Source organism: Microtus oregoni, unplaced genomic scaffold (assembly GCF_018167655.1).
Source record: "Microtus oregoni isolate MIOR12 unplaced genomic scaffold, Mior012 000100F_ref0000014, whole genome shotgun sequence".
In the NCBI taxonomy this organism is placed as follows: Eukaryota; Metazoa; Chordata; class Mammalia; order Rodentia; family Cricetidae; genus Microtus; species Microtus oregoni.
The window spans coordinates 2,150,519-2,169,648 of NW_024544713.1; the positions used below are offsets into that span (position 1 = coordinate 2,150,519).

Genomic DNA, 19,130 nt, shown 5'->3' on the forward strand with positions numbered 1-19,130 from the left:
TGGCAGAAACCTGGCTGCCCCACTGATTGATGATAATATAACCTGATCATTATTTAACAGCTATGATCTTGCTTCCTCGTGGGTAAAGTGAATTTATTATCAGCCTTGGAAGAATAAATCAGAAATTTTACCTAAAAGAGCCTTAGTAATATCAGTGTTTCGAAGACAGGAGATAGTTCCTACTATAAGCTTTTCCTTCCGTCTCCTGGCTAGCTTGCTAATATATCCTTGCAATATATCCTTCCTAAGACATTGCCTTTATTTACCACATTGGACTATAAATTCCTTGAGAGTGGATGGAAAGTAATACAGGTGTCTGTGTATCTACTGTCAGGTGAGCTACAGAAGGCCCACTGGTCAGGCAACTACTAAAGTGAAAGATGAGGAATAGGCATGGGTGTTCCCACCTGTTTGCTCCAGTCTAGTTTCTAGCACTAGCTTGAACAGTGACTTCAGGCAAGTTCCTTTATCTTAATGAGCCCCAGTTTCTCATCTATAAAACAGGGAAAGACACAGAGCTAAACTATACAGTACTTACATTGTAGAAGTTACGGAAATGTTATAATCTAATGGAACACACATATGCATAACTATGACAATTGTGGCATTTAAAAACTTGTCAAAGACTCGTTTCTCTCACATGATGCCAATACTCACATTTCCTGATGAAACACAGGTACCGTCACATGTACCTACATACAATACTACGCATGGACATACAGTTAGCCATCCCTTAGGACCCTCACACTGGAAGAAGAAGCCTTTGTTCAATGGACGCCTGATTGTAACCTGGACATCGTTCACACTTCCTCCTCAAGGGTTACCATCAAGGCAGCTGTGCCTTCAGCTTATTTACCTAGAGAGAAAATAGTTCCAGGTAAGGGCTCCATGATTGCAGTCTCACTTGATAGTCTTGGAAATGTCTGGAGATGCTTAGTGCAGACCATTAGCACAGAATTAATAAGCAGTCAAGTTTAAAAATGGTGACTAAGATCCCACAGTCCAGATAATATAGAACCTAGCAGTACCGATGTGCTCTTTGTATCTGCAGCCTTATTTCTCCTAGTCCTGTAAGATATGGACTGCTTTCCATGTTTTCTATACAGCGCAGAGGCTTTGACGTCACACCTCTTAAACAAAGCCTGGGGTCACCATAGTCTTCATCTTTAATACTATTTGTTGCCTCAGAGTCATGAAGATTAAATACATAATAACAATCTATACCTGTATATAGTGCAAATAAGTGCTGCTAGTTATGAAAAAAATAGTGGCTATTATCATTAAAACCGAGGAAGTAGATTTGAACATATAACCAACCACTATCACAAAGCTTTATCTGTTTTGATTTTGTTGTTGGTTTGTCTCCTTATTTTTCTTTCGGGTTCTGGGAATCAAACCCAAGTCATTTCACAAGCAAGGAACGTACTTCCAGCCTAAACCTTATAATTTTTTGGATAATGACAGATATATATATTGTTCACATCAGTAACACATTCAATGTACAGAAGCATTCTTACAATGGTATAAAATGCACGCATTCCAAGCTGACAGGCTCTTCTCGAAAGAAACTTGATTTAATGTGAACTAGACCTTGGGCCAGTTATGGTGACACACACCTATAATTCTAGTACTCGTGGAGGTGATGGGTGAGGCAGGAAGATCAAGAGTTCAAAAGCCAGTCTGAGCTGTATGGTAAATTCTAAGTTAACCTGCTGTCTCTAGCTCTGTTTCTCGGTCTCTGTGTCTGTCTGTCTGTCTGTCTCTCTCTCTCTCTCTGTGTGTGTGTGTGTGTGTGTGTGTGTGTGTGTGTGTGTGTGTGTATAGAAGCAGAATTTAGCATCAGATAAATTTAGTTGTGAGTACTATGTGTTTTGTGTTTAAATAAGATAAGTGGATATAGAATCTGGAACTTATCAAGCATCTTGTAAGGACTAGTTTCTCTTCCTTTAAATTACTGACTTCCCATCTTACTGCCTTGAGACTGAGCTTGGCATCCTCTTCGTCATTTATGTTGTTTACGTTGGTTTTTATCATACACTTTAAGGGCAGAGGAAAGGAAGAACCCATAAACTTACTTGGACATTCCATGATAAATGTGGAAAGTATCCAAGCACCAATAAAAAGAGAGAGAGGGAGAGAGACAGAAAGAGAGAATCACTTCCCTATTCACTGTTTATTCATTATGTGACACTGGAAAGCTATGCAGCGTCCTGAGCCTAAGATCCTCGTTTCTTAAATAGTGAAAATCTGTACCTTGGGCCTCTCAGTGGTTTCCTATGAAGACCAAATGAGATGAAAGACATGAAATCTCCATGGAAACTTTTCATCAGGTCTGTGACATGGTTCTTGCTAATGGGCCTGCGGAGAACAGCCAAACCTGTGTAGGAAAAGGAAAACAAGAAATGAAATGAATAAGGTGAGCATGAGTGCTGGGTAAAAGCAAAGAGGAAGTCTCTTTAAGAAGAAAGTAAGAGCCACTCAGAGGGAAAAAAGCTAAGGGCACTTTCTGGGCAACTTGGAATTCAGTATAATTTAATTGTACACTGACCTCTCGCTTCAACCAGAGTAGAAAGTGAAGCCTCTCCTTCCTTTCAGTTACCATGGTCTCCTGGCCTAGCCCTTAGCAACCATGGCAATTTGCATCAAGGTTTTCCCTAGAATTTGCAAGTTGCTTTTTTACTGTGATAATGCTTTCTTCTCTCCCTGTAGTCTTGTCTCAGTTAACTAGACTGGGTTTAAAAGGTTCAGCCTAAATTTTAAGAAGTCACTAAACTGAATAGGAATTTGAAGCTATCTTCAGTGAGCCCTGCCTCCAGTCTCTCTGAGCAGCCTTCCTAAGATCTGCCTGTCAAGATTCTCCTTTTGGCTCCCTGATTTCTTAACGTTTTATCACTCTGTTGATAGAAAAAAAAATAGTGGCATTAATGACCCTCAATCAAATTCCATCTCTTGCCTATATGAGTTATAATTCAGCAAATTATTTTCACTTCTGTGAACCTCTGCTTTCTCATCCTCAACATGGGGATTCTGATTATTTCAATTGTTTCACAGGACTGGTTTGGTTTGAGACTCAAACAAATGATAAATATCCGAGGCAGTATACAGATATTTTGTTTGTATAGTATATGCAAATAATAAAGCAGATACTCAGTACTGAGAAACTGAATAAACTATACTTACTTATCTACCAAGCCTTTAGAAACCGTTTTTATGTGTGTGTGGCTCGGAGATATTTAGAAAACTGAGAGCACAGTGGTAAAATGGTTGGTTCAAAATCATGCAGTCAGTTACCAGGAAGGTCAGAATTCAAATTCATGCCTAATAAATTGTTTCATTGAGCATTAAGTACTTTTTAAATGATTCTTAAAATAATTCACTTTTTTAGTGTGACTCAATTACTCAAATCACACTCATATCTGCACCTATCTTGTCTGAAATATATGAAAGTTAGCATAGTTGTTTTTAAGGGTTGTAACCTTAAATTCATGGAATTTGCAGTCCATTTTCTCAATAAAACTTCCCAACCTGAGAGACAGAAGATGAAGAGGCTGTTTAGACAGCAAAATGAATTATTCTCAATGACTTCAAGATTGTCCCAGAAACAGTGGAATCAGTGAGATTCTGGCCATTTTGGCTAGAGGAACAAAAGGAATGCAGTCTATTGTCTCCTGTTACTTCCCTGTGCACCTAACTAAACTTCCTCCAACTCTAGGTCCACCTACTTTCTTTCCCAGTGACCCTGGACTCTTCTAAAGCCAACTGAATAAGCATTTTGCAAAGGAAGGCAAGTGAGGTTGTTTCAAAAGAGAAAGAATCTTACCTTTGTTAGGGAAAACCCTTCCTTCCTTTCTTCCCTCCTTCCTTCCAAATTCATGTCAGTGGCCCATCAGTGCAGAACTGCAGACCCCAGCCTGAGTCTGCCAGCCCTGTTTACTGAGTAAACACGGCTACAAAGCTCTTCCCATGAGTTAAATCTAGGACTGCTGTCTGGCGAGGATTACTGACTGGGGTGAGTGAAAGGGGGAGGGGACAGTGCTGGGTGCCCTCTTTTCCACAAACTAAACTACTGGAATGTCCTGTTCCCGCCGGTTTGGTACAAAACCCGGGGTGGTTCTTTGACAACATCCGGGTGTTTTCCAAATCCTGGTGAGGATCTCCGGAGGAATTACAAGGAGGTGTAGCTTGCTAGAAGGCTTTGCTGAACTGGGTTCAAAACGCATCTTCAGTGTGGCCAGCCAAAGCCTGCAGGCAGATTCCAACTGCCTGGGTTAAGAAACAGGAGGACAGGGGTAGAAATGCTGATAACGATAGTAACAATAGTAATGCCACAAGGCTCTCTTAAAAATTAAACTGTCGTCTGGATTTTTTTTTTTTTTTTGAGCCAAACACCATTTGTGCTCCTTCTGCAAAGAAAAGGCAGTGAAAAGTCACAGGACTCAACAGAATCTATGTCCTGGCTTTTCTGGCTTGGAAGCAAGAACTAGTTGAGAGAATTTGACCTAGGCCCTTACTTCACTGGGCCTCTTTCCAGTGATTAGGGCCTTAAAGTAGACACGAACCCATTCATCTCTGTAAAATTACAAATCTAAGAATCTATGACGGTGTATTCTCAGTGTTAAGAGCAGTTGAGAAAGAGCCGTAAGGAAAGACTGAATGAAGAGAAGGTCATGAAGACAGAACTGAATACCTTGTCATGTTAGAAGGGGCCATTTCTACCCACCAGACTCCCCAGCCCCAGGATGGTTGTTGGTAAGATGGCAGTCGATTATCTGGTGTCCTTACTTTGTGACGAGGAGATCTCCACGGAGAGCAAACTGTCTTCTTCACGCCGGCTGTATTTGCTCCCTTGCCCCGAACCTGGAACACCTGGAGCAGGGGCCACGAAAGAGAACTTTCATAAGACCGAAAGTCCACTGAGCTGGTAGGGCAAAGTCTGAGTCATAAACAACTAGAGGTTTTAAGTATTCTCAGCCACTGAGGAGCTGCCCTGCAAATTGCAGCGTCAAGGGAAGTGGAAGTACAAGCAAAGAGAAGGGAGGAGCTGCCAGACTCAGCTACCTCAGAGACTCACAGCAGTCAACAGCAGCTGGATTGGTTCAAAGCAGCACCTAGGATTACCTGCCTGACATACATGTGGACCTTGAAGCTAGAGGGGGAAGGTGGGGACCAAACCCATTAACCTGGGATCCAAGTCCAGGCTCTAAGGCATTTATGACAGGGAAGGGAGGGGAAGGAATAAGGTCTGCACTCTGACTCATGAAACACAACAAGAAGCAGGTCATTATAGATGCCCTTCAGTCAACACAGTAAAGACTACGGAAGGCAAGCAAGGCAAGATTTCCGGGCTTGTATTATTTTTTCACAGATTTCACTGAGAGTGTAAGAGGCTAACATGTCTTACAAAAATCTTGCATGTTTCTGGTGCTTTCTCCTGGGAGTCATTTAAAGCATATTTTTAAGTGGTTGCCTATAGACCACAGGTTGGCAAGCTTTAATGTAAAGTGTCACTCGGTATATATTTTATTTTTCAAGAGTAGATAGTTTCTTTGTGGTACAACTTTTAAAACTATAGTTATAACTCATACTTCTATCCATATTTGAACAGTAAATAAAAAAGCAACAGACAAGATTTGGGCTATGAGCTATGGAGCTTTATTCTTTTCTTTTCCTTTCTTTCTTTTTTTACATATATGAACATTAGCATGGAATTTGTGTCTAGTGTCCTTGATTGAGATTGCAATTTTGCCATTTCCAGATAATGCAAACTTGGAAAAGTGTTTTAATCTTCTCAAATGTAAGTTTTACCCTTTGTGAAATATGTTTTACCTTTGTTTTATTGGGCTATTATGAGGAGGGAAATAAAATTATATATGTGAACATGGTGACTGGCACATCGTCTAATGACAGAAATGATGGTTGGCTTAATTTTATTAAAGGTATAAAACTAGGGCTGATGATGTAGCTTAGTGGGTAACAGCTTGAAAACCATGCACAAAGCCCTGTGACCAATCAGTAGTACCATAGGAAACCTGGGTTGGTGGAAAATGTAATACTAGCAGGACACAGAAGAAGGATGATCAGAATTTCAAGGTCATCTTCGGTTTCATATTGAGTATATTGAGTTCTATGTCTGCCTAGGGTATATGAGACTAAATAATAAAATTCTTATTAACACAAATGGTGTGAAATATGGTAAATTGTGGTGATTTGAATGAGAACTGTCCCCCTAGGCTCATATATTTAAATGCTAATTCACCAGTTCGTAGACAGTTTAGGAAGGATTAGGAGACATGGCCTTGTTGAAGGAGGTGTGTCTCTGGGGTTGTGTTTTGAGGTTTCAAAAGCCCATAGCAGCCAGGCGCTCTCTCTCTCTCTCTCTCTCTCCCTGCCTCTCTCTCTCTCTCTCTCTCTCTCTCTCTCTCTCTCTACCTGCTGCTTGTGATTCAGGATGTCAGGATGTAAAGCTCTCAACCACTGCTACAGAGCCATGTCTGTCTACTTCCTGCCATGATGATCATGGACTCACCTTCTGAAACTGTAAGTAAGACCCTAGTTAAATGCTTTCTTATGTATGTTTCCTTAGTCATGGTGTCTTTTCACAGCAATAGAACAGTAAGACACAAATAAAGGAAGCATGCTTCAACGATTCCTGCTTTATATTCTGGTTATGTTTCTGAAGAACCCACAATGATCCTTAACATATCGTTTTACCTCTGAGGAAACTTTACCAATAACATTTAGAAAATAACTAGACTTTCATATTTTTTTAAGATCATCATATATACATTTATTTTACTTTTTCACTTCATCTGTTATTTGAGAATTTCATACAATGTATTTTAATCATATTCATTCCCTTTCTTTACTCTTCCCAGATCCATACACTCTCCCCAGCTTACTAAACTCTATCTTCTTGTTTTATTAAACTCACCAAGTCCAATTTATATGCCTGCATGTATGCCTTCCACTGAATGGTAATCAACACTAGGGACTGAACCTCTTCTATCAGCAATCAACTGGCAATAGCTTCTTAGGTATGGTGGAATGTCAAACCCACATCCTTTCCCCAATTGAACTTTTGCCTGCTTGATATTGTACAGTGGTGTGGGAGGTCCTTCTATCTATGTGTTGCTTTTATTGGTTAATGAATAAAGAAACTGCCTTGGCCTGTTGATAGGGCAGAACTTAGGTAGGTGGGGAAAGCTGTACTGAATGCTGAAAGAAGGAAGGTGGAGCAGGAGATGCCATGGATCCTCTGCTGGAGATAGACATGCTGAAACTTTGCTGGTAGGCCAAGACCTCATGGTGATATACAGATTAATGGAGATGGGTTAAATTGAGATGTAAGAGTTAGCCAATAAGAAGCTAGAGCTAATGGGCCAAGCAGTGATTTAATTAATATAGTTTCTGTGTAGTTATTTTGGGTCTAAGCTAGCTGGGATGTACAAGCAGCCATTCCTTCTACAAATTGGTGTCCATGTGACCAACTAAATCCATGTGAAAACTGAGAGGGCTTAAAAAGGAATTCTAGACCAAAAAAACAGCTTCTTGCTGTTTGTTGATGGCATGCCACACCTCCTTTAAGACAGGTTTTCCTGATTCAGCCATAGCAAGAAAAAGCAGCACCATTTTAAAATGCCTGCTTTCTGGACTGTGCTGCCAGCACAACCTCTGGTTCTTTCAGGCAGGAGGTCTGGCTACAGAGCATTTGAGTGGGGTTAGTGAGCAGTGTGTTGCAACTTGCTTGATGGTGATGTGGACAAGCTTTGTGCCTGGAACTGGGGTGGTGTGCATGGTTCAGAGATGCAAGTGGCTCCACCTTGCTGGACTGTGCAGAGTGAGCAGGCAGTATAGTATATACCATAATAATAGCACAGATTAACTTTTAGACTATGGGGAGTGAGCAGGCAGTGCCATATATATCTAAGTAATGTTGCAGCTTGTTTTAAGAAGTGCTTAGCATTTTAAAAAGCACTCCTAGACAGTAAAGAATTACAGATATGCAATAAAGACAAATCCAGAGAGAGGAGTCATAGTGTTGGCTAAATGTACATAGGCTTAGAAGAGAGAAGAAAAAGAGTATAGAGAGTTATAAAATAAAGTTAATGCTTTTAAAAAAAAGTAAAGTCTTTAAAGAGACAGAGTACAGACATTCATAGATTAAAAGGAGTAAACAAAGAATAAGCCACATAAAGATGGAAAATTTACAGAGAGTCTGGATTATGTATATTATTGGGTTTTCTTTGAATTTTTTGACTGTGGAGGAGCTAAGTAACAGACATTTCATTGTATGGACTGCTAAGTTAAACCAACATAAAGGTATCTTGATTTCAAAATTTGAGTCTAAGTATATATTGCTTTGGAAAAGAGGTTATTTTTTTGTTTTCACAGATTATGAGAACTTGTGGATTGCTTCCAGACCAATATGGTTAGATGTAATGCAACTCCCTGAAAGTGTGCTGTAAACACCACCACAAAGAAAATACTTCACACAATAAACAGCAGATATATAAACCTGAGATATAAACAGAGGTATAAACATGGATAATTTCATTGGTATCCTTAGACTCAGATCTGTGCCTGCAACAAGGAATCCAGTAATCTGCTCAGGTAATATGCCTACCCTCTCAAGCAATATGGCTAGCCTTGGTACACCAGTAAGAAACCTTTAAGACATTTAAAGAAGGTATGAAAAGCACAAACCCAAAATATCCTTAATGGGCTTCAAGCTTTAATCTCTATTACTAACCCATCAATTCCTTATATTTATTCAGCAACATGATCAATATTTCCAGATTTCTTGATTACAGACTTTCACCCTGAAGTAGTTCCAAAGATGAGATGGATACAAAGGCACTAAACATAGGCGTAGCATTGTATAGTAAGAAAAACAAGTAGTTCAGATTTAGAAAAACCAAGGATCATAAAAGAACAGAGTTCAGAACTAATCACTAGAAGCAAAGACATGCAAGTGGGGAATGGAACAGAAACAAGTTGTACTAACAGTACCATAACATGGATGCGAGAAATTAGCTATGGCTTTATTTTATTGCTCCCCCTCTCTTTGTGTGTGTGTGTGTGTGTGTGTGTGTGTGCGTTCTTTCCTTCTACTATGTTGATCCCTAAGATTAAACTCAGGTCATCAAGATTGGGGCCATTTGTCTTTACCCCACTGAACCATAGCAAGGATTCTAATTATGGCTTTCTGTAGCAACATTTGATGTCTTAATTATAGCAATCTATAATAAATTAAGAAATATATCAAATATACAAATTATTAACATTTGAAAAGATGGAAATGTTTATTGTCTTATTTTTATTGTTATGTGTATAAGACATGCATTGGATTGCTGTCATGCAGCTGATGAAGATATAAAAATATTATGTCTAATAAAAGAAAATTTTAAAAAATCAGGTCTCAAATTCTAGTATTTATCAGAATCTCTTGAAGAATTATTAAGACACAAAACTTCTGGATCAGGACATCTTTGGTGGGACATGAAACCATCATATTTCCAATAACCACCCAGGTGATGCTAATGTTACCATAAAGTACTATTGCTTAAAAGCTCCACCCTGCCGTTTCACCTCCATGTGCAGTGTGATGCTTAAGTTCCATACCTGCTTCTCTTGTGTGTGGGTATCCAGGCTTAAATATATTTTCATCAGGTATCTTATTTATGTGCAATTCTCCCAAAACTCATCCAAACATCTATTCCCTTTGCTGCAGACCTTGCCTGCTTGTGTGAATATGGCCTTCCACCTTCTTGACCAGCTACACAGTCTTCCTTTCCAGATACCTACCTGACTCTAGTGCTCTCGAAATGGTACCAGCTGACCAACTCCACCCTCTGAACTTCCTCTGCTGTCTAGCATTTCTTCCTGATGGTGCTTTCTGGGCACAGGCAAACCTTGCTTGAATTTTAAGTCTGCTTCTCCCTGAAACGTGTGATTTAAGTGAGGTCACTGAATTTTCCAAGTATCTGTTTTGTCATCTACAACAACAGGCTTTGAAAATGAAATGGAAAAAAATGTTTATATAAAGACAAGCACAACATTTGTCACATAGAAAGGGACAAAAGTGAAAAAGCAAGGTGAATACTTAAATAAACTTGTCAATATATGTATGTGTATATATCCATGTACCACGTGGGAGTCTAAGAAAATTTTATTCTATAAATATTATAATCAAAATATTCTTATCTGTGGTTTCCTATTGGCTCTCACTTTACGTTTTGAACTATTCAGATTTTTCATCTCTCATAAATTAGTTTCTTTATTTTTAATTTTAAAAAGAATATCTGGAAAATGAATGTGAACCCACTTTTGTTTCCTTCCCTTCATTTCTATGAGTAAGAAAGAAACTATTGGAGTGAGGAAGATGGAAAAAGTGTGAGACCATGAGCTTGGTTCCCCAGAACAATAGAAAATGTGATGTGGTGGCCCACATCTATAACCCTAGTGCTGTTATAAGGAGAAGAGATCATAGTCAGAGTTGAGAGAATCTCCAGAGCTTGTAGGCCAGTTAAGCTGGTGTGTGCATCAGTAAAAAGAGACATGCCACCTCAAACAAGGTGAAAGTTGAGGACCCCACACCAGAAATTGTCCTCTGACCTCCACACATGTGCCCACATTTACACACACAAACACTAATATGATCACATGGACAATATTTAGAATAAATACAAGCTGCCTTCCAAGATACTAAACACAACAAAATCTGTGGGTGTAGTCTATGCAGTAGAAACTGGGTTTCTTTTCAGCTATGCGTTTCAAGTGAGTTGAATTTACCTCTATTAATTCTTTAACAAATGATTACTCTTTACATGGAAAGGAACATAAATGGAACGGTGTCTCCCCCAAAAGAATTTGCACTTCGTTCCCTGAAATTTATAAATAAGGATATTACATGACAAAGGTTAATTAAAATCAAAGATGAAATGAATCACCTAATCACCTGGTTTCTAATCACTTGGCCTTAAAACAGGGAAATGATCCTGGATTTATCTGGTGGGCCAAATGATATCTGACAGACCCATTAACATAGAAGAGAAAGCAGAAAAAAAATCAAAATGAGGAATTGTTAGAAGCCAGACCACTGCTGCAAGCTTCAACGATGGGGGAATTAGCCTCTAGCCCTCAGAAGACAGTCCTCCCTTAGCCAAAGGTATAACCTGATTAAGTGGTAAGACTCTGGAGACAGACAACCAAGGGTTGAAGGTTTCAATTCTCCTCCATTTTGTTCCATTTCCTAGGTGTTGACTTTAGGCTGGTACTTTAGAATTTATTTTAGTTCAGTTTCCTCCTCTATTAAAAGGGGATAATGCTAGTGACTGTTTCAGAAGGTTATTGTGATGATTATATAAGCAAATACGTGAAACACCTTTTCGTAAATAAATTTATGTATGTATGTATGCTATTTATTTATTTTTCAGCCAGGCTGCAGCTTCTTCCCTTATCCAAGTCCCCCTACCATACTCACTCTGTTCCCACAAAATATGACACAGAGACTTATTTTTAACTATGAAAACTAGGCCTTTGCTTAGTTTCTAATGAGTTCTTATAACTTAAGCCATATTTTTTAAATCTATGTTCTTCCACACACTCAGTACCTCCTCACCATTATGCCATTCTGGTTATTCTGAGTCTTGCTGGGATCTCTGCCTTTAATCTTCACAGAGCTCTCATTATTCATTAGTCCCACCTATATTTCCTTCCTAGCTATTGGCTGTTTACCTTTATATTAAACCAATCACAGTGACACATCTTCACACAGTGTAAAGGAATATTCCATAACAAAGTACCTCGCCATGCATCAAAAATGGGCAACGTGCCCCTGCGTGAGGAGTGGAGGTCCCCCAAAGCTGCAAAAAAAATTCAGAGACAGCCCTTGTTCCTACCACCAGAACTCCCTGAAGAGGACCAAGCCACACAATTGCAATATTTATGTAGAGAGCCTAGGTCAGTCCCATTCAGCATCCCTGGCCTTTGGCTCAGTCTCATGAGATGACATGAGCACAGGCTAGTTAACTCTGAGCTTCCATGTGGTATCTTTGCCTCCTCTTGCTCCCACAATCTCCTCCCTTTCACTTCTGCAGGATTCTCTAAACTCCACCTAATGTTTGGCTGTGGGTCTGCACCTGTCTCCATCAATCGCTGGAAGATGCCTCTCTGCTAACACCTAGGGTAGGTACCAATCTGGTCACAGGAGATATCCAGTACAGGCTACATTTCTGCTACTGCTGAGAGTCTAAGCTGGGGTCCTCCTTGTATCCTCCTGGGAGATAGCCTTGTACCAGGTTCTTACCTGACCCCCAAAGTGCTCCCCCACCTCTCCAATAGTCCCTCATAGTGCTCTTCCCCTCCATCCCTTCTCGCAACCTGATTATTTATGTTTCTATCTCCACCAGCCTCAAATCCACCCGTGAAATCTCCACTTCCCTTTCCCATGGAGATCTGGGTATCCGGCCCATGACTCTTTCTGTTACACAGTCTCTGTGGGTCTGTAGACTGTAACATAGTTATCCTTTATTTTACATCTAATATCCACTTATAAGTGAGTTACAAACCATGTTTGTCTTCCTTGGTCTGGGTTACCTCACTCAGGATGAGTTTTTTTGAGTTCTTTTCATTTGCCTGCAAATTTCATGATGCCTTTGTTTTTTTTTTAAACATTTTATTTTTTATTTATTTATTTAACTTTATTATGTTCATTGGTGTGAAGGTGTCAGATCTCGTGGAACTACATTTTCAGACAGTTGTGAGCTGCCATGTGGGTGCTGGGAATCGAACCCGGGTCCTCTGGAAGAGCAGTCAGTGCTCTCAACCGCTGAGCCATCTCTCCAGCCCCGATGCCTTTGTTTTTAACAGCTGAGTAATAGTTCATTGTGTGAATCTACCACATTTTCTTTATCCATTCTTCAGTTTAGAGGCATCTAGGTTGTTTCCAGCTTCTGGCTACTATGCATAAAAACTTCTATGAACATAGCTGAGCAAGCATCCTTGTGGTATGATTAAGCATCCTATGTGTATATGCCCAAGAGCAGTATAGCTGGATTTTAAGGTAGATTAAATCCCAGCTTTCTGAGAAGCTTCCCTACTGACTTCTAAGTGCCTGAACAAGTTTGCATTCCCAACAGGAATGGAGGAATATTTCCCTTACTCTACATCCTCTCCAGCATGAGCTGTCACTTGTGTTTTTGATCTTATCTATTCTGACAGGTACAAGATAGAATCTCAGGGTAATTTGGCATTTCCCTGATATCTGAAGATGTTAAGTGTACCCCAGTCAGGTACTCCTGCTGAGAATTCTGTTTAAACCTGTACCCCATTTTTTCCATTGGATTATTTGGTATTCTGATATTTAGTTTCTTGAGTTCTTTATATATTTTGGAGGTCTGTCATTTTGTTCTATTGACAGTGTCCTTTGCTTTCCAGAAAGTTTTAAATTTCATGAAACGTTTATTAATTGTTAATCTTAGTGCCTGTGCTATTGCTGTTCTGTTCAAGGAGTTGCATCCTGGGAACATGTCTTAATACCTAGAAACTTTCTAATAAATAAAGGGAACATTAGAAGTAAAACTTGCATAACTTGACTAACAGTTCTTTTATATAATACTTGTAGAGCAATGGATCAAATTTATGATCTTCTATATGTTAACCTAATAATAACGTGATAATGGCTACACCAGTTTTTCTCCATGCATCATATGTAAGGGTCCTGCTTTTTCAAACAATATGTTCTGATCACTGTTTCCCTTCCCCTATGTCTTCTCAGATCCTCCCCACTTCTCTGCTCTTCCAACTTCAAGCTTTCTTTGTATCTTAAAAAATAATCAGGCAAAATCCAAAACAATAATGAAGCAAAATAATTAACTGAAACCAAAAATAAAGCAAAGAAATAACCTGAGAAATATATACGCATGCACACATCAACACACACATACACTATGCCCAAACAAAGCAATATGAGACAAAAAGTCTCCAAAAATGATTTTGAAATCATTTCATGTTGGCCATCTACTGTTTGGAATGGGGATCGCCCTTAAGTATGGCTTGTATACCCAGTGAGACTCCCTTGGAGAAACTGTTTTTTTCCTTTTTGAGCAGTTGTCAATTGAAGATAATGTCTTGGTTAAGACAGGAGACTTGAATCTACTTTCCCACCTCAGCACTTGAACTCTGTCTCGTTTGGACTGGTACGGTCCTATGTATGTTGAAACAGTCTTTGTGAGTTCATATGTATGTCAGTCCTTTTGTGTCTAGAAGATACTGTTTCCTTGGTATTATGCATCCCCACTGGCTTTTACAATCTTTCCACCTTCTCTTCTGTAGAGTTCCTTAAGCCGTAAAGGGAGTTATTTAGTGGGGACATCTCATTTAGGACTTAGTATTCCAAGGCATCTCACACATTCTTTAGCTGAGTATTTCTGTATTTGCTCCCATCTATTGTAGGAGGAAGCTTCTCTGATGATGGCTAAGAGAGCGATTGATTTAGAGGTATAGCAGGTCTACTATATTAGGAGTAATTTAGTTGCTATATTCCTTTAGAAGAACCATACTGGTTGATTTTCTCCTAGGTCCCTAACATATCTAGTCTAAGATTTTTGGCCACCCAGGCAGTGTCATGTCATAGAGTATGTCTTAAGTCTAATCAGATAGTGGGTGATTACTCCCACAAACTTTGTGCCATGATTGCACCAGCACATCTTACAGGGGAAGTCACCTTTGTAAATCAAAGAGTTTCTAGCTGGATCGGTGTTTACCTTTCTGATTTGGTAGCCTGCACAGTACTTTCCAGGGCCAAGAACACAAGTCAGCAGAAATGAAGGCTCTAGTCCTGCATCAACTCAACTTCTCCATATTTAATGAGTTCTGTGGGTGTTGTCTTCAGTAAGGGGGTCTTACCATCAGTTTGTGGAGAAAAACAATAATTTGAATGCTGGCTGGGGTCAGTTGGAATCCAAGAGTTTTAATTCTCAGTTTTCTAATAGCTGAGGATGCTGAAAACATTTTTCAACCATTTATTTGCCATTTGCACTTCTTTGAGAAATGTTTAGTTGGCTCATTACCAAATTTATTGATTGGATTTTTATCTTAAAATTAAGTAGTTCTTTATATGTATTCTAGGTACAAATCCCTTCTCTAATGTATGAGTAGCAAAGGCTTTTTCCTGTTTGGTAGGCTGCCTCCTCACACTGGTGATTATTTCATTTTGTATTCATAAGCTTTTTTTTAAACTCATGTTTTCCTCTAGGTATTTCAATGTTTCAAGTGTTACATTAAAGTCTTTAATACATTTTGAATTGATGTCAAGGATGATATATATATATATATATATATATATATATATATATATATTTAAGGATCATCTGTATTTTTTATATTATCATCATAGTCTTTGAATCAAGGTAAAAATGATAGCATAGTTCTTTTAAAGCTTAGTATTAAATATTAAATATCTTCCCCATTTTAATTTTGTATTACTCTGGCAAGAAAAAAGGGTTTTTAAATTCAAGTTACTTGAAACCTAGATATACTTCCATGATTAGTTGACCTATATCAAAGTAGATTTAGGCCCTAGGAAGATGGAAGAAAGTTGTAATTGTTTTTGAAAAGTGTGCCAAAAACTGGATGGCCTGATACCAGTCAAGTTACAAAGTAAGGACATAAGGATGGGGTAAGGGACGGATATTTTCTTGAAGAAAAAAACAAAAAAATAGTAATTTCTGAAGATTTCTAGTCCATACATTTTTATTCAAATGGCTGAAGGAATGGGTGAGATCTCAACAAGAGCTTCAAAGTCCTATCGTTGAAGAACCAGCAGCCCATGCCGAGATGACTGCTGAAGACGGCAGCTCCCCAGCCAGCAAATGGAAATGGATAGTTGATTGCTTTATTTTCATTTCCAGAGGTTGTGACAGTGAAGTGAAAACTCACTTGTACGGACTTCTCAAAAACGTTTCCTCTAGAAACGGACAACTCAAACTCTCCCTCTTGCTAAAGTAATGAAGTAATTTTTCAAAGTACTTAGGAAGTTCCTCCTCCCAGAAGGGAAGGCTCAGAAGGGAGTCTTAGAAGACTGCCCTCTTCTAGGCAGTGGCAGAATTCCTAAAGTTTAGAGATTCCCATAGAAGTGTGGATGTGGACAATCTCATAAAACTGGAACCCTATGTAAAATTTTCCCGGAAAGAAACACTCAGGAATCTGAGTAGCATCATCTCTGGTGATGTTCATCACAGCCATGAGGAAGAAGTGGCCTATCTAGTCCACTCTTCTGGCCTTGATGTCAAGGAATTTTGATAGGTCTAGAATTGAAATTTTAGGTGACTGTTGCTGGTTCATGAAAACTGAACCCCTTAGACACCTGACTTTTATAAAGAAGTCAGATATATACAATAGTAAAAAGAAAGCACCTTCAACACACAGTGCTGAACTAACTGGATTCTGCATGTAGAAGAACGCACATAGATCCATATTTATCACCATGCACAAAACTCAAGTCTAAGTGAATTAAAAACCTCTACATAAAATGAGATACACTGAACCTAGTAGAAGAGAAAGTGGTAAATAACCTTGAAAACATTGGCACAGGAGAAGACTTTCTGAACAAAATGCCAATAGCACAGGCACTAAGATCAACAACTAATAAATGGGACCTCATAAAATTGAAAATTTTCTATCCCATCAAAGGGAGAAAATGACAGAATGGAGAAAGATTTTCACCAATTCCACATCTAATGGAGGGCTAATTTCCAAAATGTACAAATAACTCAAGAAACTAGACATCAAAAAAGCCCACAAATAATCCAACTTAAAAATGTTGGTACAGAGTTAAAAACAGAATTTTCAGCAGAGGTATCTCAAATGGGTGAGAAGCACATAAAGAATTGTTTGACATCCTTAGCCACCAAGGAAATTCAAATCAAAAGGACTTTGAGATTCCATCTCATACCTATCAGAATGGCTAAGATCAAAACCGAAGTGACAGCACATTTTGGTGAGGTTGTGGAGCAAGGGGAAACACTCTTCCATTGCTGGTGGGAGTGCAAACTTACAACCACTTTGGAAATCAATATGGTGCTTTCTCAGAAAACTGGGAATCAACCTACCTCAAGATGCAGCTGTACCACTCCTGGCACATACTCAAAGGATATTCTAACATACCATGAGAAAGCCTGCTCAACTATGTTCATAGCAGCTTTATTCATAATACCCAGAACCTCGAAACAATCTAGACTCCCCTCAATTGAAGAATTAAAAAATGCGGTAAATTTATACGACTGAACATTACTCAGCTATTAAAAATAATGGCATCATGAAATTTGCAGGCAAATGGATAGTACTAGAAAAGATCATCCGGAGTGAGGTAACCCAGACCCAGAAAGACAACCATAGTATGTACTGACTTATAAGTGAACATTAGCCATAAAGTAAAGAATAACAATGCTACAATCCACAGACCCAAGGACACTAAGTAACAAGGGGGTCTTAAAGGGACACAAATGAATCTCACTGAAGAGGAAATAGAATAGGCATCTCAGGTGGCAGGAGGAAGGGGTCTGGGTAGGGGATGGACATGAAAACAGGAGGGATCAGGAGAGGGGAGGATGAAGGGAGAGAGTACTGAAAAAACTGGAATCAGGGGCATCTCTGGGATGAGTTAGAGACCTAGTGCAATGGAAACTCCCAGGAATCTGTAAGAGTGACCCTAGATAAGACTCCTAGAAATAGGAGCTATGGAGCCTACATTAGCCATCCCCTGTAACCAGGCAAGACTGATAGTGTAGGTATTGGGACCCCAATCCAGCCACATAACATTGTCAAGATATGCTGGGGTAAAGAGCAAGGCAGAGCTCATGGGAATGGCCAACTAACAACTGCTCCAGATTGAGACCCATATTATGAGAGGGAGCCCACCTCTGAAACTTTCTGGAGGGTCATGACCTGGAGGCTAGACAGCCCAGAGACCCAGGATAAAACCAAACATGATAAACAAAAAAAATAGTTAATGAAATATTTCATAATAATATTCTGCTATACTCATAGATTGTTGCCTAGGCCAATTGCCATCAGAGAGGCTTCACTGAGAAATGGAAAGAGATGCAGAGACCCACAGTCAAACATTAGGCCGAGCTCGGGGAACCCTGTGAAAGGAGCGGGGAGGATTGTGAGAGGCAGAGGAGCCTAAGATACTACAAGAAAACCATAGAATCAAATAATTTGGGCTCATATGGGCTCACAGAGACTGAACCACCAACCAGGGAGCTTGAATGGGACTGACCTCAGCCCTCTGCACATATTTTACAGTTGTATAAATTGGTCTTGTTGGAACTCCTAACAGTGGGAACAGGGGCTATCTCTGACACTTTATTTGGGACCTTTTCCTCATACTGGGTTGCCTTGTCCAGCCTTAATAGGAGAGGTGCCTAGGCTCACTGAAACTCGATATGCCATGGTTGACTGATATACATGGGATATCTGTCCTTTTCTAAAGAGAAGTGAGGAGCAGTGGATGAGGGGGAGAGGGGAAATTGAGGGGATGGGCTTAGAGGCTAGGAGTGAGGGAGGGAAATTGTGATCAAGCTGGAAAATAAATAATTAATAAAAATAAATCGAAAAAAATAGCCATTTTTATATTTACATATACTTCTTTGATCCTACTTGTCCTGCTTCAACTACTTTTTGAAAAGCTAACAGCTTCAAGTATGAGTGAAATCTGCTGGCCTATTCGTCAATGCTATGTTGTTTTGCTAGCTTCTTTTCATCTCTCTCCAACTCTGATATCACATCTTTTTTTGGGGGGGGGATTCCCACTAGATAATTGTGTTTATTTAATTTTTATTTTTAAAAGATTTTAGTTTTGAATTATATGTATATCTGAGCTTGAATTTGTGCCAAGGGAGTACAGTTCCCACAGAGGTCAGAAGGTGACAAGAGCTGGAAGTGAAGGAAGCTCCAGGTGGTATAAGCTGCCCGTTCTAAGTGCTGGGAATGAAACGTGGGTTCTCCTCAAAAACAGTATGTTTCTTCTCAAGAGCAGTATGCTGTGCTCTTAATCAGTCCTCTTTCACCCCAGCCCTCCCCAGATGATGCTTTGATGAAGGGGTTCCATAACTATTCAAAACCCA

The 19,130-nt window shown here is 39.4% G+C and overlaps 1 protein-coding gene across 1 annotated transcript in view; it reads right to left on the bottom strand.

Moving 5' to 3' along the window:
* LOC121443120 (hephaestin-like) overlaps positions 1-754 on the bottom strand; it is a 71,193-nt gene extending 70,439 nt beyond the window's left edge. The window contains exons 1-2 of the mRNA XM_041644802.1: positions 658-754; positions 408-493 (exon numbers count right to left, since the gene is read on the bottom strand). The gene's annotated coding sequence lies outside the window, so the exon portion shown is untranslated. The remainder of the gene's footprint in view (positions 1-407; positions 494-657) is intronic.
* Between the last annotated feature and the right edge of the window lie 18,376 nt (positions 755-19,130).